Source organism: Hemicordylus capensis, chromosome 4 (genome assembly GCF_027244095.1).
Source record: "Hemicordylus capensis ecotype Gifberg chromosome 4, rHemCap1.1.pri, whole genome shotgun sequence".
In the NCBI taxonomy this organism is placed as follows: domain Eukaryota; kingdom Metazoa; phylum Chordata; class Lepidosauria; order Squamata; family Cordylidae; genus Hemicordylus; species Hemicordylus capensis.
Window position 1 is genome coordinate 74,345,114 of NC_069660.1, and position 24,439 is coordinate 74,369,552.

A 24,439-nucleotide genomic window follows, 5' to 3' on the forward strand; every position below is an offset into this window, starting at 1 on the left:
AGCAGCTGTAGAGTGCTCATTATGGAGCTATCAAATCCTGGGATGGTTCAAATGAAGCAATGAGAAAATGGAAGAGATTAGTTTTTGAAAAGTCTGGTGACAACTGGTTGTGCGACTTTAAAATCCATGCCCAACAGTATTTGTAGTGATAGTTTTTTTCTCTTCCTTCTCACATGGCCAAGAAACAAAATCCAGGCCCAGACTCGATAGGAGCAGATTTTTGATTCCCAGTGAATCGTGGCTGTGTATGGGACAGGTTCCAACAGCTAGGACTGTTCACAAAAGAGCAATAGCGGCATCCCCCCCCCCCGCCAATATCTGCCCTTCATTGCTATTAGAAAATGTGAAGTGCTTCTTCACAACATTCAATTGAGAGTAAAATTTCCGCAGGGCTGATAGAGCTCGCATGGATCGGGGCAGCAGGGAGGACAACGACAATGTTTCTGCATCTAGTGCACAAGCCTACATTGCAGTATCCTTTCCCTATAGGGACTTCCTTTAATGAGAAGCGTTTTGCTGGTCTTTAGAGATCGTTGCAGTCGCCGAGTAATTCCCGAGCGACCTTCCTCCTTTGCTCTTCTGATGGCATTTGCGGCGCCCATGGATGGGCAGTTCAGGAACAATGCAGTTCCTATGGATGGGCTAAGTTGGGACAATGTCGAAAAGCGATATGTGAATATTTTAAGTAACAAATACATGGAAGCCGTATGGCATGGCTCCCGCCCTAGCGCCACTCCATGTTGCCCACAGGAGGGGAACCAGAGCAGCACCGGCACTGCCGACGGCCCCTCTACGGGTCAGGAGCAGGCAGCCAGTGAAAGCCTGGTGGCGGGGTGTGGTAGTGACGGCGCAGGGAGTGTAAGGGTTAAAATCAGGGGCGCACAGCGGAGCGCTTTGCTCTAGATTCCACCCCCCCGCCGCCGCACGTCTCTGTCTCCTTCCCTCTCGAAGACGGCGCTTTCCTGGGCTTCGAAGGGGCGCTTAACAACTAAAGCCGGGACCGAGAGGTTTGCTGCAAAGAAGTCTTCTCTCCTCCCGCCGCAACCCGCGCTCGCCTGCGACTGTGAGGAGAAAGCAAGTAAATGCGAGCTCAGGAGGCAGCTTAGGTGCATTGGCGAGTCATGGACGACTCTCCGTCGGAGCCATCTCTAGGCATGCTTGTGCGCAAAGGGGAGGAGACGGGCGGAGGGTGGCTCGAATGTTGCAGCTTTCCCCGCCAAGCCTAGTCGCTTTGTTGTCCGAAAGCAGGTTGGGGAGCCCGCAGTCCAGTATGGCAAGCGGTGTAGCAGACTGACCTTGAGAGCGAGAGCAAGACCCGGGGTGAGGGGGTGGGCGGGGCCGGGGACGAGAGGCTTCCTGACCACCACCCCTAAAAAGGGGAGGTGCTGCTCCTCCGATGTGGGGGGGTGGGCTCTAGCAATGTTGGGGGAAAGGCGTTTAACCCTTCCCCTACAGGCATCATAGGCATAGCTGTTGACAAGAATTGCCCACGTGTGCGTGTCCCTCCCCAGCCGCCCAAGGCAATTATGAAACCGCCGTGGTGTGGTCGTGGGCAGCGTTTTGACTGGGACTGGATTGGTGCTTTCAGAAGGGACGAATTAGGGCGATCCTCTCCAAGGCTGCCAGTGGCGGCAACGAGGGAGGGGGAAATGCAGGGCTGCTCAGAAGGAGCAAAGTGCAATTAGGACTGGGCAAGCTGTGTCACAGACATTAGATAAATATATGTGACACACATAGTACACTTCTGAAAAAGAAAAGGGGACCTTCTCTAGCAAAAGAATGTGCTATTCATTCTTTTGCTGATGTCTTGCACCACTTTCATGAGGTTCATCTGTCCGGTAGCCAGGCGTATTCAATATTTGTTTGCCCCAAAGTCACTTCCAGGAGGAGAGCTCTTCAAGTATGCAGCCTGAACATTCATAACCACTGGGGATGATGGTGGTTATGCTGTGCTTATCCCCATAGTAATTGCTTCTTAGTCCATCTGGCAGACCAGGGGTGTAGCTATAATTGAGTGGATGGGTTCAAAGAACCTGGGCCCCCCAGCTCCTGAGGGCCCCCCAGCTCCACTCCTCCCTATTTTCTTCCAGTGGGGGAGCGTGGCCCCCGGTGGCCTGTGTGCAGCTACCACCTCTGCCCCACTGACCCTGCCCCCACATCTGACATCAGACGCTGGGGTTAGCCACGCCCACACATCTGACTTCAGACGTGGGGGCATGGTCTGGCTGAACGGAGCCTTGAGGCTCCATTTGGCCCAGGACAGGAGAGTTGCCCTTTAACTGCTGAAGGGGCCACACAGCCCCTTTGGCAGTTAAGTTAAGGCTGGCACGGCTTTCGCAGCATAGCCTTTTCCCTGCCTTTACAGGGAAGAGCCACTTCTGGGTTGCGCTGCGAAAGCAGCGCCAGCCTTTTAACTCCTGAAGGGGCCATGTGGCCCTTACCTTGGATATATTAGGCAGAAAACTGTACTCAACTTCTTGCCTCTCCATCAAGGTGGCCAACTATTCGGCCTGTATGGCTAAATATAGTTACTGCCTGTGGGGAAACCTAGAAAAGGATCTGGTCATGCTCTCACTTGACCAACTGAAAACTCAGTTCAGGAAGACACTGCAAAGGGCAGGGGATCTGACCTGTCAGCAGCTAAGCATGGCTAAGCATTTAGCGGAGTCAGAATCTCGATCAATTACGGCAGCAATCACATTAAGGCATCACGAATGACTATGCTCGGCCTCTTTGCAACAGGATTTGAAGGATAAGATTGAAAGCCTGCTGTTCAATGGCAAGGGCTTGTTCTAAGAGGAGACTGATTACAAGGCCTCACTCAGAGGTTGGAGAGGCCATTGCAATGCCAGAATGGCACAAGGTCTGTGGACAAGAACCCAGCGACTGCTTCACATAAATTTCCTAGAACTTCTAGCAGTCTTTCAGGCTATGAAGGTCTTCCTTCCGTTGCTCAGAGGTTGGGTAGTGCAACTGCAGTTGGACAACACCACTGCAATTGCTTACATCAACCGACGGGGGGACAGTGTCCAGGTCTCTTTGCGGGCTCAGCATTCAGATTTGGCATTGGTGCATCAAGAACAGCATCACCCCTATAGCCCTACACATTAAGGGAACAGACAACGTTCTGGTGGACGACCTGAGCCGTACGTTCTCAACAGACACCCATCACGAGTGGGAGTTGAACAACCTCTACTTGTAGCTGATGTTTGATGTGTGGGGGTCCCCAGAAATAGACTTATTTGCTACAACACAGTACAAGGTTGCTTCCACACTAGCCTTTCTCTCTGTAATTTGCATCATTTGTTCACTCAGTTTTTATGGAGAATTCAGATGACATTGGTTGCCATTCTGTTGCATTCCAGTATTCCCTATTGCCATCCTGTCTTTTTTCCTAGATCCAATTTGTGGTTTTAAAAACTTCATATAAAAGTACAACACCAGCTTGTTTACCGTAGACTGGCAAAACACTGAAGCTTCTCGGCCAGGGCTACTGTTCTTTTAATTAATTTTTTTGTGTGTTCAGTCCCATTCGACATGGCATTACTATGTGAGCCCTTTAATTAACCATTTCCTGTTCTGTGTCAGAGAGATTCTTTTCTGTTTTCCACTTTGCAACCAAATGAATTATTCAGTCACTTAATTTTTTAAAAAATATTGTAATTGCCATTATGAAAAAAGAATTAGCAGTTCCTCTAACTGCAGAGGAAACAAATTAGTGAAGAGCCTACTGCCAAAGAATAGGAAATTAATAATGAAAGGCAGGGGCGTAGCAAGGTTGAAGTGCACCCTGAGACAAGAAGTGAAGATAGATCTCTGGGCTTTCTTCCTCCTGCCCCTCCACCATGCCCCATGCCTTTGCTGCAGAAAAACTGTAAGAACATTCTCAGCATGCCCTCTCTCTCGCTCCTCCGCAAATAATATCAGAGAGTCCTCACTCATTCAGATGCTTTCACACACAGTCTTGCATATGCACACCCCTCAGCTCAGAAACATTTTAAACCTATATACCTACTACAGTTGCCTCATATATTAATACATCAGCAATGCTTCTGCTTTATATGTACTTTTTCTTTCTCACACTCACAGTTTTTCACAAGAAACAGTTTAGCGGTATTATTATTTATTTTTACATTTATATCCTGCCAGGGGCGTAGCAAGGTTGGAATGGGCCCAGAGACAAGATTTTAAAATGCCCCCCCCACTCAAAGTCCAGGGCCTCCGCACACCCCAGGCCCCCAAGGATTTAAGTCTGATATTCCAAAATAAGTATGCTGCCTGGAAATACATTTCACTGAATACACACATGCACACGTCACAATATATCGTGATATACATTGAGTACTATACATTTGTATTACTTTTAATGCCTAGAACACACTAGAAAGATGAATTATTAAAATGGGCCCCTCACTGCAGATTAGCAAAGGAGACTTTCAACCATGCAGGGTGAACCTATGTTTGTTTTCTCAGAATTCTGAACAAATTCAGTCAAGTTTGATTGCAGGAGGTTTTTCACAGGAGGCTTTTAAAGCCCTTTAACACACATCTCCTCTGGAATGGAGGTGCTGCATTCACATGTTGGCCAGATTTACCCTGAAGTCCCTGCAAGTTATTGGGGAGCAGTTCACACACAAGAAAAATAAAATAAAATAAAATAAAAGCACAAGATATGCTTCACAGTTCTCACTCAGACCTTCTGGGTTGCAAAAAAACTTGAACATAAGTGCATTTATAAATGAATGAATGAATGAATGAATGAATAAAATAAATATAATACTGTTTCTTCCAGAAGTTTTTGTAATTTTCTGCCATGAAACAAGCCACTTATAGGACTTTTTAGATAGTTTTTTTTTAAGCCAGCAAATTTTCCAAGCTGTTTAAAAATAAATATTCAGAGACTTCTCAGTCCCTCCCCCCCATATCCAAGCCCTATGGCAAGCAGATGCCTATATATCCGGGGGGTGGGGTGGGGAAGGTAACCACAAAAAGGAGTTCACACTCTACCTGGCAGCAAGGGGTCTTCTGCTGCAGAGAACACTCTGGCTGCCTCCTCCTTCCTGGCTTGCTTGGGCCCTACTCGAGTTCAGGCTTCACTGCGGCCTACACGGAGGCCTCCGTGGAAGCCCCGCCCACCCGCCGATCAGCTGAGAGGCGGGAGAAAAGGAGCTCTTTGCAGCTTGTCTGCTGCTCGATTGCCGGCCAGGAGAACAAGCTGGAGAGACGGCGAAGAGGGCAAGTGGCTGAGGGGCCTTGGGGCTGGGCAGGGGGCAATGGGGAGTCACGTGAGGTGCCTCTGGGGGGTCCCTCCAGGCAGTGGGGCCCCCAGACAACTGTCTCCCCTTGCCCGATCGTTGTTACGCGCCTGTATCCTGCTCTCCTTCCAAGGAGCCCAGAGTGGTATACATGGCTATGTTTATTCTTGCAACAACCCTGTAAGACAGGCTAGATTGAGAAATAAGTGAGTGGCCCAGAGTCACCCAATGAGTTTCATGAACAGGGATTTGAACTTGCGTCTCCCTGGTCCTAGTCCAACACTAGGACAACACTCTAACCATTACACCATGTTGGCTTTCTTATTATTTTACCTTGTTCTTTTTAATGAGGGCAGGATTCAAAAAGGTCCCTAATGGAGAGAGAAAGTGTGAGCTGTTGCCCAGCCAGTGTCTCCCTGGCACTCTCAAGGGCCCCGAAACATTTGTTCCATGTTCTTCAATTATAGCTACACATCTAATGAAAGGGCTGATTCAAAACTATCACCCCCCCCCACCTCCTTGCCTCTCCCCAGCTTTGCTCTCAGATGACACCTCTGCAGGTAAATTGTCTAATCTGAGAATGTATATCCAGTCATTAACTGGAATGGAAACAATTACTTAAAGAAACAGTTGCCTAAGGATACAAAAGCTGCTTTAAAAACAACCAGCAGTGCCTCTGCAGCTTTAAATGTCCCTTGTGAAAAATCACCCAAATCACCAATTGTAGCACAAAATCCCAGCTCCAGTTGGTTTCTCTTCCTTGAGACATGGTTCTGCAATTCAAGGTAAACTCAAGATTTTGTACTGCTTGGATAGGGCAGGGTGATGTGTGGATGAGGTCAAGGTGGTCTTCGCTCAACTAAGACTGTGCTCTTGAGTCTCATGAGATATTACATAAAGTTCTGAGGTGCATTCTCAGTTCTCTGGCAAATACTTAATGTATGAGACCTGACTTTTCATTTCTTGTGTGAGTAGTTAACAAAGAAATGAAGAGGGATGGAAATGCCTCTGAGGTTATTATACTGGCATGGTAGTGCCAATATTAGATGTGTGGAGCTTTGTAATGGAGCTTTGCTTCACAGATGGGCTAGCAGGCTTGTACTTGGAAAGGTTATACAGGTGGAGAAGCTGCAATACAGAATATCAGGACAGAATATGAAGCACAAAGCATCTTGCAGAAAGAAGAGCAAAAATTTATGAAGGGTTTCATATGGAAATGTAACAAGTAGCTTCTTTCCCATTCATTTCTGAGGACTAGTCATCTTGCTTTAATCTAACATCTAAACTTAATGCACAGCTGCAGCTAAAATGGCAACCTTACCTTTTTTTCTCCATAATATCTAGTAAAAATATGTCATGTCAACATGATACAAGGAGTTCAAATAGACATTGCAGATGGAGAGAGGGGAGCTAAATGTGTGGTTCCCATTTTTGATGTCTGCCTCATTTTGTCTGCCACAGGAGGCTGCGCCAGCTCAGCAAATCCAGCACAAAATGAAGTAGAAATTGTCAAGAATTGCTCCAGAACCTAAATGCTTACATATTATCTGCATCTTTAGTTTTTTACCCTGAAGGAATCAAGGCTAGCCTTAAGACTTCTTTTTAAAGTGAAAAATGACACTGAGACTTCTGTATCTGGATTGTCTTTTTAAAAAAATTGTCTCTTTTGGAATCTGTTCAAAGTGACTGTCTATTTCATATTGATTTATGGTTAGACTCATGTTGGATAAACCACCCATGCAGAGATTTCCAGTCCTGCACTGCTTCCTTTTACCTAAGGTCTGGCAGCTTTGCAGTATCACATGGAGTGTGGATCAATTTGCGAGTTGGGAACATGGTGAAGCTCTCATAAACCTTTTCACTACTTGCTGGACTGTAACCCAATCCAAATGCCATCTGCATACCAGTCTCTTTCTACAAATTCGTCCTCAAACAATTTGGCACTCTTCTAGACAGAAAATTAGTTCATATTCAGACCAGAAGAGGGGGGACGTTTTCTGTGATATTGCAATATGTGATATTTTAAAAATGCTGATCCACTCTAGTTGTCCTCGGCAGAGCTGCTGCCATTATTTTAGAGTGCATACACAGGTAGTTACACATATTGGCTGACATTCTCCGCAGGTCTATGAAAATGGAAGTAGCCCTGCAGGGATGCAAACTTACTGGAGGTTAACTGCGCTCATCTTTCAGGGGAGAGAAGGAGGGCATGATTTTCACAATTTTCTTTTCCTTGCAGATGGAAGCTCACAGATGGTGAACGGCAAACCTTCTGGAGGAAGGAGAGAGCAGCAAAAACTGCACCTTCTCCCTTCTGCTGCTGCTGGGAAAGACTGGTGCACAGTTAAGTTCCAGTCTGTTTGCATCTCCACATATCTACTTCCATTTTTATAGCCCAGCCCTGGGGAGAATGTCAGCCATTGTTTTGAAGAGGCTTACAGATTTATGTGTGTCTTATCTTAAAAACACACCAGGATTTTGCAGCCTTGTGCTGCTTCCCTGACTGTCCTGTCCACACGGAGTCCAGAGGTATGAATTAACCTTGTGTGAGTTGCTCATCTGAAAGCAAATGCAACTTGCGTTTTGAGGGCTATACAAATATGTTAAATAAATAAATAAATCTATCTATCTATCTCAAGGAAACAAAGTGGAGCAATCCAGAACAATTAAGTTGGTTCCCTAGTTTTGCAGTGGTAGAACATCAGCTGCTGTAGAAGGTGGACTACATCAATGAAACATATATTGTTTCTGCTCAAAGATGTATCTGTAGCTTGGCACACAGAGGCACAGGTTGCCATGAGGCTATCGTTCTTGTGTTAGGTTTGGCATTTTCAGATGTAGTTGAGCTTTCTGTTGGTTTTCTGTAACTGCACCTTCAGTTTGGCCGATTGTCTTTTTACTGGGTGAGGCACATTCGAGCTAGGGAGGAGCAAACTTCTATAAAGACCTTCCTGCTTTTAGTCCAGCAGTATTTGCTGTGTTTTACAAAAAATCTTTCTGCAGTTATTGGCGCTTCCTGAAAGAAAGGCATCCTGACCCGAATATATGATGTGTGCTCCAAGCTGCCACTTGTTGGATGCACAGACATTTTGTTTCTGTTTGTTCATTTAGTCCTAGCTCTTGAAATAACGAAATCATGAGGTATGTCTTGCCCTTGCATCTTTTTAGTATTTGGCACATTTGAAAATGTCGTAAAGAACTGGGTCTCCTGGGTCTGTTTAATAAATCATAAGGGTATTTTAAGAAACCCCTTTCAAAAAGTCCTCGTGAGTTCACTGGGGCTGACTCCCACACTTTCCTAGGAGTAAGCCCCACTGAATATAGTGGCACTTACTTCTGAGTAAACATGCATAGAACTACAGCCTTAGTCTTTCACCCTCTAGGGCTCCCACAATAATAATCCTTACAGCTTTAATATTGGAAGCTGTCTTTTAGGTTCCCCATCCAGTCCCTCTTTCCCCCACTACTTGGTCCTATGCAATGGCAATCAAACAGCTGTCTGCTAGTCAGGCTCCCCACCAGAACAGCTGCTGCCCTTGGATATAGGAAGCCTCTTAAGAAGTGGTTTCTTGACTCAAGCAAGTTTCTGTTTTGCTTTCTAAGGTGATCATGAACCTTCTTGGAAGTGGGGTACCATGGGCTGTTTCTGTCTTTATTTCCTTGTTAGCACTGAAGGAATACACAAAGAGTCTGTTGATCTATCACACTGGCAGCTCTCCCATGCTTCACATGAAACTGACATTTTCTTCCTTGCTTACTATTAAAAATAATTTGTATACTGCTTTTCAAAAAGAAAAGAAAAGTTCTCAAGGCAGTTTACACAGGGCGTGGTGAGTGGGGGTTAGGGGCTGTTTCCTGTCCAAAGAGGCTCACAATCCAAAAAGAAATGCAAAGAAGACACCAGTAGCAGCCACTGGGAGGGGCACTATGCTGGGATGAAGAGCAACAGTTCTACCCCTGCTAAACACAAGATGCCTCTTTGCCAGTTAGACGGGATAAATAAAGAGAAATCCACCCACCTCCATCTTTAGATTTTGGGACAGAATTTAAAAATACTGTCCAAGAAAAGTAACACAATAACACACCTAATAAAACCATACCCTGCACCTGTTTCACTGTAGCTATTAAGTCTCCTGAAAAACAGACCCTTAAAGCTTGCTAGTGTGGTTTTGTGCAGCTACCTACCTTCTGTTGACCAACTCTGTGAAATATGTTTTCTGTGGATTTCTAAGCGGATATATTGAGAACACTTTGAAGTATGAGGAAATGTTACATTTGCGTTGAATGCATTTGTCACATGCTTAGAGAACAGATGTCTGCATTCAGCCATTGCCAGTGGATTCTCAGCCACTGAGGTCAATGAAAAGATCAGGACGGTTTTCAAGTCTTCTGAATGCAAACTGGAAAAAATGCAACTCTTGGTTCACGAAAAGCCAGCCTAAATCCACATTTGCAGAAATCATATCCAGTGGCCACATTAAATCTCTCTTATTGGGCCAACACCAAAAGAAGGGTTATCTTGAGGTACAGCAAAACTATTACTTTGTGTTCAAAGAAACAATCCAGAGCGGTTGGAGAAAAGTGAAGAAGTGACCTGACATGTACAAAAGAATGTTGTGCCCACAACTCCCTTCAGCTATGAACACTAGATGACATGGCATCTATCCATGGATTTAGTGGGGCATCCTGATGGAAAATGAGCAGCCACAGATTTGTCCCCCCATATGCTGGGAAATCAAACAGTCTTTCCATGGACTGTATCTTCCCATTTCTGTTTAGAACTAATTGCATTTAAAATGTCAATCCTTATTAAAATTCCCTTGTCCGACATTCCTCTGCAACATTCTGCTGGATGGTGAGCTCATTTGATCCCCACTTGTCCCTCAGCTTAGGCAAGGGAATAAGTGCACTTGGTCTTGGGGGTGTTTGGAAGGAAGCTTTAATCACATTAACCAGGTTGTCAACTGTGCCTAAACGGAGTTATTCAAGGTGAATGCAGTTGGTGCCTGAACAGCTGAATGCTGCAGCCAGAGTCTACAGCCAAGGTAAAAAGGAGACTGTGTAGCATTCCCTTAAAATAGCATGTTTGCTGTTTAATGCTTTGATTTGGCAGTGATGGGGAGGGCATAATACTGCAAAGCTTGCTAGTGACAAAGCAGCAGCAGCTGAATCACTGTGGAGTGGGTGCCACGGGAGAGACAGAAACTCCTCTGCCTGTTTCTCTGCTCTGTTCAAATGCTGCAACACGACTGCTTCACTATTGCCTTTCTCTTTTCTGATCAGACTCTGCTCTGATCTTCCCAGTAAGGAAACTGCTGTTCTACCTCCTCTTCTCTTTCTGCTAGCACAACATGGACTTTAAGGCAAGGGGAAATTCAATGAGAGAGTAAAGTGTTGTGGGTGTGATTTTTAGGCTTTTACTGCCACCCAGTCTGCAATACTAACACTATAATATAACTTCTTTAGATTCCAAAGAGATTGTTTTAGAGTATTTATTATTATTATTATTATTTTATTTTATTTTTATTTCAATTAATCAATCAATCAATCAATCAATTAATTACATTTATAAACCGCCCCATCCAGAGGCTCTGGGCGGTGTACAATATTTCTGTATAAGTCCTTTGCAATATTAGGGTGCTTGACGTGTTATTAAGGAAGGTTTAGTGCCATCAAATTGATATTCTGTCATGGAACTGCAGTCTTTGAAGGAATGCCCTGCTACTATAGTGATGGTAAGCTACTACATTAATGGATCAGTACAGAACACAAGTCCTTGCCCTTACACCCTCCATCTCAAATCTTGTGCATTGTGTTTTAAGTGTTGTGAAACAGGATGAAACCTAACCTCAGGTGCTCATGGTGAGGTGGCAGCACATCCATTCTTGTCTCATCATCTTGCACTGGCCAGTCAATCCCTTGACTGAACATTTAACTATGAAATCACCCAACACTATAATCTGCAGAGAGAAGTCCATTCATCATTATAACCCTGAACTGCACAGCTGGTAAGAGTGGGGTTGAAGATTCATATTTGGGGCAGATTGCGGACACGATGAGACACCTGGGGCAAGCTGGTAGGGTAGAATGGAAGCTGGAATGAGTTGCTGTAGATGTTGGATCATGCAGGTAGGTTTGTGCAGAGGGCTTTCATAACTTTTGTCCACGAGACAGTGAGTGATGGGGCCTATTAAGACTTTAAAATGCTTAGAAAAGTGGTATATAAGTAGTAGTAGTAATAATTGTGTGATTTTGGTCACCCAAAATTGTAATGCTTTAGTTTTTTGAAATGGCTCAGACCATTTTATTTTTTTTACAGCAAGTGCTTATAAATCTGCCTTTCTTCCCCTTCATTTAAGTTGCCCACAAGTTTCTTCTGTGGGATACAACCAACTTGCATTATTTTCCCCTCCCCACCAGCATTGCCTAGCAGCTTGTTAAATCTGTCCCTTCCTTAACTTTCCTCTTCTTTTTGGACAGGATGGTACTGGGGACCCATCTCTGCTGTTGAGGCAAAGAAGCTTATTAATGGTACCCCGGAAGGCTCCTTTCTGATATGCACCAGCTCCAGCTCAGAAAACCTGCTTCCTCTGTCAGTCAAAACCTCTGTTGGTCCCACCCACATCCACATCTGCTACACAGCAGGGCACTTTGGATTTGACTCCTCCATCCTGGCTAAGTCCAAGCTCCAGAGTTTCAAGCATGCTGTGGATTTGATCTAGTTCTATTCTTTGGCCTCACTGAGGCATACGAATCATTTGGAGCCACCCACCAAACCAGGAGATTTTACTCATCACCATGGACACATCCATCTCCTTGCTGATTAAACCACTATATATTTCCATGCATCTGTGCTGGCTGGTGATCAATAGGAGCACTCAGCAAGTGACAGCCCTTCCTCTTCCTATGAGGCTCAAGGGCTACCTGCAATACCCCTAACAATTATTAAAATGTTCTTTAGCTTGGAAAATTTAGTGTTTTCCAGTAACTCATCTTGCTCTCATAAGTCTGTCTTCAAGGGCATGGATTGAGGCAAAACAGACATGGAAGCCAGGGTTTTTTGGGGTTAAAATTTCACCCTATCATGACCAAATGATTTACTGTATTTTGAGCTTTTCCACCCATCTGTTACATAATAGATTTTCTGCTTCCTTCATGGGCCTGTCTAGCAGTTCTGTAAGGAAAATATTTCAATGACCAAAATTAAAATCCCAGAGTAAATACCCTAAATGTCTTAGCCTTTAATTGGTATGTTGTTGCAAACAAGACTCATGCAATAATTAATTGGCTCATCACTGGAGTTTTGCCTTAAACCATGATTTACTTCTAGATCTATCATAGGGAATATCTCTGTCACTGTGAGGGGTGAACTTCCCCAAACAGTAGTTACTTCTGAAAGTTGAAGCACTGAGAGCCAATTCGAACATTGAACTAGACAATATGGAACAGTCCTCATGGTACTTCTTTCTTCATATATGTAGATGTTGAACAGCTTAGTTGAAAGTGCTCTTAACCTCAACATTTCCCTGCATGTGTACATTTTGTGACAAACATGTTATTTTTTCAGTTGCACACTTGAGGTGGTATGAAAAATTAACTTGCACCTGAAGAGAGAATGTAGATAGTAAAATAACTATTCTTGGCCTTTCAGAAGGAAGCAAGTGCTTTGAGAGTCCTTCTAAAACCCTCCTCAGTACCTACTTAGAATATGAGACACTCAATGCCAGCCAGAAAAGTGAAAGTGAAAAATAACACCATATGGCTGAAACAGAAGTAGTTACTGTGGTGGTAGAAGCAGATATTTGCACTCAAGGAGGGAAACAAATGTTTTGTGATCATATAATTGGAAACAATGCACTTAAAACAAATAGTGCTTCCACAGAGAAAATCAAAGCACCAGGCTTTTCTATATAGAATAGCTTTATTTGTGTCACAGAGGAAGTGGACAACTATCTCTTTCCCCATACCTGCATAAGGAGGCTTCTGTTTATCATTATGCTAGTAATATTTGAGGTTGTTGGGGGAGAAAGAAGGAATCAAATACATTGTGTGTGTGTTTTGTTTTTGAAACTAAAGTGTGTTTATGGCCATGTAGAAGATTTCCTTTAGAGTTGCTTTGTATGGGTATGCAATTATCCTGTTACAGAAATAGGCTTGTGGATTCAAATCCTCCTGGTTATCTCACTATTTTTCCTCTCTTATGGCCCTCTGTTTTCCTTCCAGGTTAGAAAATAGTGTAGTGTGGTGGTTAAGAGACCTGAGCTATAACTCAGGAAGCCCCTGGTTCAAATGCCATGAACTCGCTAGATGGCCGTAGGCAAGCCACTCTCTTTCAGCGTGAGCCCTCCAGCTGCAATATGGGGATAATACTTTACAAGGTTACTGTATGGATTACAACAAGCTAGTACATGTGAAGCCTTTTGAACACTTGAAAGTGCTATACAAATGCTAAGTGATTGTTAAAGTCGGAGTGTTCTGTGCTGTGTCTCAACAGGCAGGGACTAACAGAGACCAGTGTGCTGTTTATTTAGAGGGTGGGCTAATATACACAATGATTTGGGTCATGGTGACTGTCTTCCATTTAGGGCTGTTGCAGTGGTATGCTACAATATGATCATGTGCATGATGACACATGTAGCATGTGGTACTTAAGTAAATGATAGGTACAATTTAGGATAAGGGCTAATTAGGATAGCAGGACTTAAGATATTAAAAAGACAATGGATGAGCAAGCTTTCTTCACTGATGAGAAATAACCACAGAGACTGAGGCAAGGATACAGACAAAGGGGAAGTAGAAGGCCAAATGACCGCAAAATAGGGCTTGTTTAGACAAGGTTGAGATAATTGGAGAAGTGACCATAGATTCTGAGGACAAAAAAGAGTGATGAGCACAAAACATAGGGCTGGTAAGCCAGAAATGTAGGGAAATTATAAAAAGAATGATAAAGCTGAGAAACAAGAACATCAGGTTCTGGGAAGATAAGTTGGAGGGCAGAGAGAGAGAAAGAGAGAGAGAGAGAGAGAGAGAGACCTTAAACTCTTCCCACCAAATGGGTGCTGTGTTAGTTAAAAATGAACAAGTGGGGTATAAAAAGAGAGAAAAAGAGGAAGGGGACATGCCTTGTTTAGAACAAGAGTAGGTGAACAGGAGTTGTCTACGGTCTGGGTATTTAAGAATGCACATAAGTACAGCATTTAAGATTATAGGATTAATCATTCTTGTTATTATAATAAGATTTTCATCCTGTTTCACACACTGGCCCACCAGATGCCTCTGGGAAGCAAGCGCTCAGGCAAGAGCATGCCTTCTCTCCTGATGTTACTCTCCTGCAACTGGCATTTAGAGGCATCTTGCCTCTGAGGCTGGAGGTAGCCTATAGCCCTCAGAATAGTAGCCATTGATAGACCTGTCCCCCATGAATTTATCTAAACCCCTCTTAAAGCCATCTAGGCTGTTGGCTGTCATAATATCTTGTGGCAGAGAATTCCATAGGTTAATTATTCATTGTATGAAAAAGTACTTCCTTTTGTTGGTTCTAAACGTCTTGCCAATCAGTTTCATGGGATGACCCTCTGGTTCTTGTGTTATGCAAGAGGGAGAAAAATTATCTCTATCAGCTTTCTCCACACCATGCATGATTTTATAGAATTCTATCATGTCTCCCCTCAGTCATCTTTTTTAGCCTACTCTCCAGTAGGCTTATATCACCCAGCAATCTGTGTCTGTCTGTGTGTTGTCCCCCCCCACTGCTCAACTTTGCAACACCTTGACCAATATGAACCAAACTGGGTACAGTTGTAGGGACACATAGGGTATAGTTTGTGATGAAGTCATTGGCATCATTTGTGATGTCTCAGCGGCATAGTTTGTGATGATGTAATCCATCCCAATTCAGGATGGCAGACACGTAAACTTTTGAGGCACAAGTGGGTTAACTTGTGAACTGCCTAACTAATTTGAAACAAATTTGCTACAGCCATAGGGACGCACAGGGGTGCCCCATAGTTTTCTGATCATGTCATCCACCCAAATCCAAGATGGCAGATGCATGAACATCTGAGGCGTAAGAGCTCTAACTTGTGGACCACCTAACTGATTTGAACCAATTTTAGTCCAGTTGTAGGGATAGTGAAAGGAAAGTTGGCAGATTAGTTCTTACTAGAATTTGTTCTAAACCAAAGACGCCCCAGGTGTTGTAGCCTTGACTCGTAAGGAAGGTGCTATGGACCCCTGATCATCTTGGTTGCCCTCTTCTGCACCTTCTCCAGTTCTATAATGTCCTTTCTGAGGCATGGTGACCAGAACTGTACATGTTTGGCTGCCCCATAGTTTTCTATAAGGGCATTATAATATTAGCGATTTTATTTTCAGTCCCCTTCCTAATGATTCCATAGTGTGGGACAAGAGCCTAGTCAGTATTTATTGAAGTTATTTGATATATATTTGTTGTAAATACTCTGTATTCATATTAAAGCTTCACTTTTGTTCATACATGCTTTCTGAATGTTATGTTTTCCTAGAAAATAAAGTAAAAAATGACTTCCTATTTTTGCCACCCCTGAATGAGGTGGCAAAGAAGTGGGGAGGATTTTGGACTGGCTCTAGCAATTATGAACATTTAGTCATGAATAAATGTCATAATTGCTTCACATTTTACTTTAGTCATTTGCTCTGCCTGGGCTGTGTGAAAGAATCTTGACTGATTTATGAGCTTCCATACTCAAACAGCTGCTACCTGAAATATGCAACTAGTAGTTGAATGTGCCCTATTTTTGCACTCTGTTCCTGCCCTTAAAGCCAAGTTCCTTGTCAGTGCAGAGCACCTCCACTTCACCTCCCTCTCCATAAGGCAGAAATTCTTAGTCTTGAGTTCCCAAAAGTTGTTGGACTACAACTCCCATCATTCCCAGCCACAATGGCACAAAGTCATTCATACAAAAACATGTGCAGACACCTGTACTCACTGTGACATAATGCATTAATAGGACTTGTTTCAGTTTGGTTTCATTAAACGTGATAGAACAAACAACAGCCACATAGACTAGCTCGTGGTCAGACAACTTTATACTTTAATTGCTACCAGTTTTCATAAGAGTATTTTAGCTGAGAGCTCTCATAGCTCCAGAGTCTTTCTGATCTGGAAACGCCCCCCCAAATGTCCAGTTTTTTTCTTGGCAGCATTGGCTTTGAATAATGTCTCCATAGGGAGCACTTTATGGCAGGGGTTCCCAACCTTGGGTCCAGTCATTGTGGCTGGGGATGATGGGAATCATAGTCCAACAACATTGGGAAAGACCTATACATAGTCTTGTAGTGTGTACAGGTGTCTGTATACATCTACATGTTTTTGTGTGAATGACTGTATATGCATACATTTTAAAAGTGAAACTGGATACAAACAACTTAGATTAAAGGAGAGAGAGCCAAGTTCCTAACTTGTAAACACACTGCTTGAAAATTCATAAAAATTTCAACTGGATTTTCTGCAGCTATAATGTACCTGATGCTCATGTTGAAATGATCTCAGGAACTGGTGGTATGCTTGGTATTCTGTTTGTTTCAAGGAAAGCCACAAGCAGTGTGGTCTACATTGGAGGAATATGAAGTAGTAGCTAGAGATGGATGGATGGATGGATGGAGTAGCTAGAGATGGATGGATAGCCACAGACAGTAGCTAGAGATGGAGTAGTAGAGTACTACTATGGAGTAGTAGCTAGAGATGGATACTCTGTACAGGAGTATAGAGACCATCCATTACAGAAGGAGAATTGAAGAGAAACCCTGGGTAATATGACTTGTAAAGCTTTCTCTGATGTTAATAGATACATCAGTGAAGGAAGAGCTAGATTAATGAGAAAAAAACCCTTGTAAATCTAGTTTGACAAAAAAACCCAATTATAATCAACCAACACTGTCCAAGTTTTATGTTTTTCTTTTGTTCTTTGGCTGACATCCTAAAGAAGTGTGTGCATTTGTAGGGCCTGTGGGGACGCAGCAGGAGCCCTTGGGCAACTCTTCCAGTCAGAGTGCTAATATTTCCAAGCACTGCCCATGCTCTGGAAGTGCTCTGGAAGAGTGGAAACACATTGCTGAGGCTCAGTGACATGTTTGCACTCCTACAGAGTGCTTCTAGAGCATAGGCAGCACACAGAAGTATTAGTGTTCTTGCACAACAGTGTGATGCGAGAGGACGGAGTTGCTCCAGGGCTCCTGCTGCATCCCTGCAGACTCGGCTAATGCACGTGCTTTGATAACTGGGATGTCAGCCTTTCCTCCTTTTTCATTTCTTTGTTTTTGTGAATAAAAATATACTGTAACCAGTAATGTCAGTAGCTAGAACTTAATTTTGTGTCTAGAAAAATTAAAGAGCATTGACAGTACTGAAATAAAAGACATTTGCAAAGAATCCGAAAACCTTAACCGCCTTTACTCTCCTCCCACACCCATTGTGAGTGTACCTGGTTTTTTGAAGGACTATAATGCACTTTCCGATAGATTGTGTGTAGATGCCATGCTGACCCAGCTGTACCTGGACAGCAAATTCTGAATGAAAGGTAGGAGCCTTCCCATATGAGATCATATGCACTTTCTCAAGGCAATAGTATAGTGTCTAGAAAGCATTTTGGGTAATAACAATTGAACAGAAAAGTCAAACTCAACAGGCATATCCTGGTGAAGATTTGGTATCTAATTGGCCAGTATGGGAAACAGAGTGCTGGATTAGATAGATTTTTAGTCTGATTGAGCAGGCGTCTTATGTTCTTAACTGACAGATGTGGGATGTGTCCTAAGTATTACAGCATCAACAAGGGAAGCTTTCAACAAAGTTCCTCATCAAAGACTCTTGAGAAAACTTAGCAGTCATGCAGGGGCGTAACTACTATTAGGCAAGGGGAGGCGGCTGCCTGGGGCCCCCCACGCCTCGAGGGCCCCCCCAGAGGCAAGTCACATGACTCTATATTGTGAAGTAAGTGTGTGTGTGTGTGTGTGTGTGTGTGTGTGTGTGTGTGTGTATAGCAGCGAGGGGCCCATTTAAAAATTTTGTCTCTGAGCCCACTCCAGCCTTGTTACGCCCCTGCAGTCATGGGATAAGGGGACAAGTGTATGTGTGGACTGCTAACTGGTTGAAGCAGGAAACAGAGGGTAGGTATAAATGGAGAGTTTTCACAATGGAGGGATGTAAGAAGTGGGGTCCCCCAGGGATCTGTACTGGGACTGGTGCTTTTAAATTTATTCATACATGATCTAGAAGTTGGGGTAAGCAGTGAGGTGGCCAAATTTGCAGATGATACCAAACTCTTTCGGGTAGTAAAATCCCAAACAGATTGTGAGGAGCTCCCAATCTCCCCAAACTGGGTGAGTGGGTGACAAAATGGCAAATGTGGTTACATGTTGGCAAGTGTAAAGTGATGCACATTGGGATGAAAAAAACCCAACTTCAAGTATATGCTGATGAGATCTGAGCTGTCAGTGACTGACCAGGGGAGGGATCTTAGGGTTGTGGTGGACAGCTCACTGAAAGTGAGGAGGGCTGATCTTATGGTAGCAAGCATAACTTGTCTTAGCAAAGCAGGGTCCGCCCTGGTTTCATATGAATGGGAGACTTGATGTATGAGCACTGTAAGATCTTTCATTTAGGGGATGGAACCGCTCTGGGAAGAGCATCTAGGTTCCCTCCTGGCATCTCCAAGATAGGGCTGAGAGAGACTCCTGCCTGCAACTTTGGAGAAGCCGTTGCCAGTCTGGGTAGACAATACTGAGCTAGATGGACCAATGGTCTGATTTGGTATATGGCAGCTTCCTATATTCCTATAAAGTGTCGACTCAATGTGCGGCAGCTGTGAAAAAGGCCAAATCCATGCTAGGGATCATTAGGAAGAAACTGCTAATATTATAATGCCCTTATACAAAACTATGGTGTGGCCACACCTGGAGTGCTCCGTACAATTCTGGTCACCACATCTAAAAAAGGACATTGTTGAATTGGAAAAGGTGCAGAAGAGGGCAACCAAGATGATCAGGGGCCTAGAGCACCTTCCTTATGAGGCAAGGCTACAACACCTGGGGCTATTTAGTTTAGAAAAAAGATGACTGTGGGGAGACATGATAGAGGTCTATAAAATCATGCATGGTGTAGACAGTGGATAGAGAGAAATTTATCTCACACACATAACACTAGAACCAGGGATCACCCCATGAAATTGGTTGCCAATAAATTTAGGTCCAACAAATGGAAGTACTTTTTCACACAACGCATAATCAACTTGTGGGATTCTCTGCCACAAGATGTGGTGACAGCCAACAACCTGGATGGCTTTAAGAGGGGTTTGGATAACTTCATAGAGGAGAAGTCTATCAATGGCTACTAGTCGGAGGGCTATAGGCCAGGCTCAGAGGCAGGATACCTCTGAATACCAGTTGCTGGGGAGTAACCGCGGAGAGACGGTATGCCCTCAACTCCTGCCTTTAGGCTTCCAGTGGCATCTGGTGGGCCACTGTGTGAAACAAGATGCTGGACTAGATGGGCCTCCTTGGGCTTGATCCAGCAGGGCTGTTCTTATGTTCTTATTACGGAATGTATACATCATGCACCTTTTTGCATGGCTTTCCCCCCACATACAGTATAAATCTTAATTGTGGCTTGTAAATACTTTGCCAGAGTGCAATATCAAGGTACTGTAATATATTTGTCATCTCCAAGCAGTGGTTACAGGGTGGTTGTCATTTTTGCCAAGACGATCTTTCTAAATGTTTGAGCCCCTACCTAACCTTTCCTACTTATTTAGTTTGGTGTTTGTGTGTAGAAAGTGATGGAATTGAAATCCATTGTGCTCTGTACCTGTGAGTTCAAATTCCACTATTTAAGGCCAGCTGTAGGTATTGGCCTTTAGCCTGAGCTATCACCTAGCAAGTCCCCACATCAAGTCTTTCATCTGTTATGAACTCAGCAGGTTGCTTTGGACAAGTCATTTTCTCCCCACCTCCAATAATACTGATCTACCCCACAGGGCTGTAGAAATGCTGGAAAATGTACATGAAATGTGGTGTACACACACACACACACACACACACACACACACACACTGTATATACTGCCCTTCCTAAAGTGGCTAGGGGCGGTTTACATTAAAATAAAAAACACATCATAAAACAATTTTTTAAAAAAAAACAACACACATTTAAACCAGATTAAAACGCATTATAATTAAAACTAGATATCATAAAAAACCAGACTAAAAAGATGGGTCTTTAAGGCTCTCCTGAAGGCCTTCAAGGAAGACAATCCTCTTATGTCACTAGGATATAATCCTTTTACATTCACAATCTAGGGGCGACAACTGAGAAGGCCTGATCTCAGGTCTCCACCAGATTATCTAGTGGCACCCGAACACAGACCCCTCTGGATGATCTTAATGAGCAGTGGGGATTTTGTAGAGAAAGGCACCTCACAGGTAACCCAGTCCTTAAAGCCATCCAGGGCTTTAAAGGTAATAACCAGTACTTTGTACTTTGCCCAGAAACATATTGGCAGCCCATGGAATTGTTTAAGAACAGGCATAATACGGTGCCTTCAGGATCAGTGTTCTCTATTTTTTTCCGTCTGTGTGAGGAATGAGTTTTGTTAAGAACATAGGAACATAGGAAACTGCCATATACTGAGTCAGACCATTGGTCTATCTAGCTCAGTATTGTCTTCACAGACTGGCAGCGGCTTCTCCAAGGTTGCAGGCAGGAATCTCTCTCAGCCCTGTCTTGGAGAAGCCAGGGAGGGAACTTGGAACCTTCTGCTCTTCCCAGAGCGGCTCCATCCCCTGAGGGGAATATCTTGCAGTGCTTACACATCAAGTCTCCCATTCAGATGCAACCAGGGCAGACCCTGCTTAGCTATGGGGACAAGTCATGCTTGCTACCACAAGACCAGCTCTCCTCTCCAAGTTCTGAGCAGCAATATCAGGGCAGTTTGTGCACACATGCATTCAGTGGGACCTTCCTGATTCATCCTGAGTAGGATCTAAAATTAACAGAGGTGACATCAAAAAACACATGCACACGCCTTAGAGGGAACACTGTTCAGGATACCCCAGAGACCAATCTGGCAGCTGGACGTTGGACTAACTGCAGTTTCCGAATGACATAGAGAGGCAGCCCTACATCTAGCGCAGTGCAGTAGTCCAACTTGGAAGTTAACTTGGCCTACATTGTTTTTAGGTCATTCTCCTCAAGGAATGGGCGGAGTTGTTGAATCAATTGCAGCTGGTAAAATGTGCTTCTGGCCACAGCCTCAACCTGAGTCACCAGAGTGAGAGCTGGCTTCAAGAGCACTCCCAAGCTACAAACCTGCTCTGGATGAGGTTACACTCCCCCAGAATGAACAGGAAGTTCTATCCCATCTTGCAGATTATGACCCCCAACAATAAACACCTCTGTCTTGCCTCAGTTGAGCTTCAGTTTATTATCCCTCATCCAGCCTATTACTGCCTGTAGGCAGGTATTATATTATGAGGCTAATGCTATTTCCTGATATTGATGACAGAAAAATAGATTTGGGTGTCATCAGCATATTAGGAACATAGGAAGCTACCTTATACTGAGTCAGACCATTGGTCCATCTAGCTCAGTATTGTCTACACAGATTGGCAGTGGCTTTTCCAAGGTTACAGGCAGGACTCTCTCTCAGCCCTATCTTGGAGATGCCAGGAGGAAACGTGGAACCTGGCACATACTCTTCCTAGATCAGCCCATCCCCTAAGGGAATATCTTACATGTACTCTCCCATTCAAATGAAAACCAGGTAGACCCTGCTTAGCAAAGGGAACAATTTATGCTTGCTACCTCAATATATTGATAACACCCAGCACCAAATCCCTTAGGACTCACCCAGTGGTTTAATGTAGATGTTAAAAAACACTGGTGACAGAATGGAGCCCTGTGGCACTCCATATAGCAACTCCCATTTTGAAGAGTAACTGTCACCAAGTGCCACCATCTGATATCTACCTGAGAATAGGAGCTGAAGCACTTTTTTTTTAAAAAGCAACTCCTCTTATGGGATTAGATTGGATCATTTTCAGTTTGTGACTCATGAGGAAGTGGACAAACTGCTTTGGACTGTGTGCCCTACAATCTGTTCTCTTGACCCTTGCCTAACTTGGCTTATCTCATCTGATAATCATATTATCATAGAGGGTCTGGTAAATATTATAAATGCTTCTTTGAGGGAGGACAGGATGCCTCTTTGTCTTAAGGAGGCTATTATTAGACCTGCTTTGGATCCCCCAGGGTTAGCGAATTACAGACCTGTTTCTAACCTTCCATGGTTGGGCAAGGTGATTGAGCGGGTGGTGGATTCTCAGCTCCAGGCAGTTTTGGATGATGCAGATTATCTAGACCCATTTCAAACTGGCTTCCGTGTAGGCTATGGGGTTGAGACTGCCTTGGTCGGCCTGATGGATGATGTCCAACTGGCTATCAACAGAGGGAGTGTGACTCTGCTGATCCTTTTGGATCTCTCTGCAGCTTTTGATACCATCGACCATGGTATCTTTCAGGACCACCTGAGGGAGATGGAATTGGGTGTTGTTGCTTGGAGCCTGTTGCTCTGCAAAGCGAGAACTGAAGTATGGAATTCCACAAGGCTTCATACTGTATCCAATGCTCTTTAACATCTACATGAAACTGCTGGGAGAGATCATCAGGAGGTTTGGTGCTGGGTGTTATCAATATACTGATGACACTCAGATCTACTTCTCCATGTTGACCTCATCAAGAAATGGCATATCTTCCCTAAATACCTGCTTGGAGGCAGTAATGGGCTGTATGAGGGTCATTACTGAATCCAAATAAGATGGAGGTACTGACAGTCAGGGCCCAAAAGATGGTTTAGATCTTCCTGTTCTGGATGGGGTTACACTGCTCCTGAAAGGTCAGGTACATAGCTTGGGAGTGCTGCTGGACCCAAAGCTCTCCCTAGTTTCTCAGGTTGAGGCGGTGGCCAGGAGCGCTTTTTATCAGCTCTGGCTGATATATCAGCTACGTCCATTTCTAGAGGTGAATGACCTTAAAACAGTGCTACATATGCTGGTAACTTCCAGACCTGACTACTGCAGTGCTCTCTACGTGGTGCTGCCTTTGTAAATAGTGCAGAAACTACAATTGGCACAGAATGCGGCAGCCAGATTGGTCTCTGGGACAACACGAAGGGACCATGTAACACTGGTTGTGAAAGAACTGTACTGGCTGCTGATGTTTCTGGGTTAAATACAAAGTGCTGGTTATTACCTATAAAGCCCTTAATGGCTGGGGTCCAGGCTATTTAAGAGAACGCCTCCTTTGTCATGAATCCTGTTGCCTGTTATGATCTTCTGCAGAAGTCAGGTTATGGTTGCCACCAGCTCATCTGGTGGCGACTTGGGACCCTCGGGACCGGGCTTTCTCTGTGGCTGCCCCAGGGCTTTGGAATATGCTCCCCGCTGAAATAAGAGCATCTCCTTCTCTGTTTGTTTTCAGGAAGACCCTTGAGACTCTCCTGTTCTCACAAGCTTTTAATTAGAATTAATTTTAATAATTTTAATTTGTTTTAATAACTGTTTTATACTATTTTATTGTCTCACGTATTTTAATCTGTGATTTTTGAAATATCTTAAATTTTGTATACTGTCTAGAGATGTACATATCAGGCGGTATGAAAATGAAAAATAAATAAAAGCAGTGCATCCTATCCCCAAATCCCTCAGGATACTGTGGTCAGTGGTATCGAAAGCCACTGAGAGATCCAAAAGAACCAGCAGAGTCACAATCTCTCTGTCAATTATCTGGCGAAGATAATCTGTCAGGCCAACCAAGGCCATCTCATCTGCATAGCCTCTAAAGCCAGTTTGAAATGGGTAAGATAATTGGTTCCCTCCAAGGCCTCTTGGAGCTGTCAAACATCTTACCTAACTATCTCAAACATCTTATGAGAGGTTGGAGACTGGCCTATAAGAACAGGTGGTAGGCTGCACCACTCCAAGCAGCTTGTCCACATCCTCAGGAGTCACAAACGGAAACTGATCCAATCTAATTTTGCAAGAGGGATTGCCAGACTACTCCCTAACTGACCCTGTAGAAATATTGGAGTCCAGGTCAGCCTGAACGTGAGAGATTTTATCTGCAAGGAACTAACTGAATGTGTCACAGTGAGA

The 24,439-nt window shown here is 44.0% G+C and overlaps 1 protein-coding gene across 2 annotated transcripts in view; it reads left to right on the plus strand.

The window, feature by feature from the left end:
- The window catches only part of NUDT3 (nudix hydrolase 3), a 93,225-nt gene extending 77,476 nt beyond the window's left edge, over positions 1-15,749 (plus strand). Inside the window, exons 6-7 of one of the 2 annotated variants that reach the window (XR_008306915.1) lie at positions 7,495-7,784; positions 11,736-15,749. The gene's annotated coding sequence lies outside the window, so the exon portion shown is untranslated. The remainder of the gene's footprint in view (positions 1-7,494; positions 7,785-11,735) is intronic. The other variant, XR_008306916.1, reaches the window with a different exon arrangement.
- The last annotated feature ends 8,690 nt before the right edge of the window (positions 15,750-24,439 follow it).